Below are 1562 nucleotides of genomic sequence, written 5' to 3'. Positions count from 1 at the left end.
GGAAGCCCACATCCTGATCACATCTTCCTGGAAGAAATCAGAAAGCATAAAAAATTACCAAAACACATACTCAATTAAGTATTAAGGCCACAGATAAACATTAAGCATGTCCAAGAAACAAAAGCAGATGACCATATCAGCACATGTCCAGAAAAAAGATAAAATGTCTGAGACAAAGGACCTAGAAGTAGACCTGGACTCCATTCTGGAAGGAGGGCAGGCTCTGGAAATGCCTGAGCAATAATTCAGAAAAATGCTTATAAAATGTTTCAAAACATTTTACAATGTAGCTGAGAAAAATAAGGAAGAAGTCAGGAAAGTGCTACAGGAACAAACAAATAAGATACATACAGCATTGGAAACAATTCAGAACATACAGAAAGAGGTCCAAACGATCAATAACAAAATAACAGAATTAGAGAACACTCTGAAAGAGCAGAGGAGTAGAATAGATGAGCTGGAAGGCAGAACCAGTGAGCTGGAAGACAAATCTCTCAATACCACTAAGATAGAAGAACAAACACCAAAAAAGGATAAAAAATTCTGAGGAAGGTCTAAGTTTCATGTTGGACCACATGAAGAGGAATAACTTAAGAATTATCGGCATTCCAGAACAAGAAGAATCACACAGAGGAGATAGTTGAAGAACTGCTGGAAGAAAATTTCTCTAACATCCTGAAAAGTGAAAAGATAAACATTCAAGAAGCTCAATAAACTCCAGGAAGGGTAGACCCCAAAAGAAAATCACCAAGACATATCATAGTCAAGCTCTCCAAAATGAAAGATCAGGAGACACTTCTGAAAGCAGCCAGGGAAAACCGAAGTGTCACCTACAAAGGCAAGCAAGCGAGATTAAGCTTGGATCTCTCAGCAGAAACTATGCAAGCAAAAAGGCAAAGGGGAGACATATATAAAACCCTCAAAGAAAAAAATTGCCAACCAAGAATCCTTTATCCATCAAAGCTATCAATCAAATATGATGGTGCAATCAAAACATTCCCGGATAAACAGAAGCTAAGGGATTTTACCAAAGCCAACCCTGCGTTACAAAACATCCTAAAGGGAGTTCTGTGGACTGAGAACCAACAAGAACAGACAATAACCAGAGATTGACATACATGGCAGCACCTTCCTGAATTAAGACAACAGAAAGAAGAGTTGTTAACAGAACAAAACTATAAGAACAAACTCAGAGAATCTGGAAGGTCAGTCTATGATCAAAACAAGTACAATGTAAAAGAAGGTAAACACGAAGGAACAGAGATCCAGATAGTGAGAAGGTCAGGTTGATTACAGGATAAAATAGACTGCACTAAATGGAGAGAAAAGTTAATGGTCTATGAGGCAACCTCAAAGAAAATTAACACTTCACAACATACCAAGAGAATGAAAATCCAAGAAGAACATTAAAACTATGAGGAAACTCACAAGACAGAACACAAAAAGCATGAACTCAACAAAGGAAGACAAACAGAACAAAGAAGCAGCAACACCACACACACACAAAAAAAACAAACATAATGGCAGCAATTAATCAATGTTGTTGTTGTTGTTGTTGTCAG

The sequence above is a fragment of the Chrysochloris asiatica genome, unplaced genomic scaffold (genome assembly GCF_000296735.1).
Source record: "Chrysochloris asiatica unplaced genomic scaffold, ChrAsi1.0 scaffold00263, whole genome shotgun sequence".
Classification (NCBI taxonomy): domain Eukaryota; kingdom Metazoa; phylum Chordata; class Mammalia; order Afrosoricida; family Chrysochloridae; genus Chrysochloris; species Chrysochloris asiatica.
Note: the sequence above shows the minus strand (reverse complement) of the source record.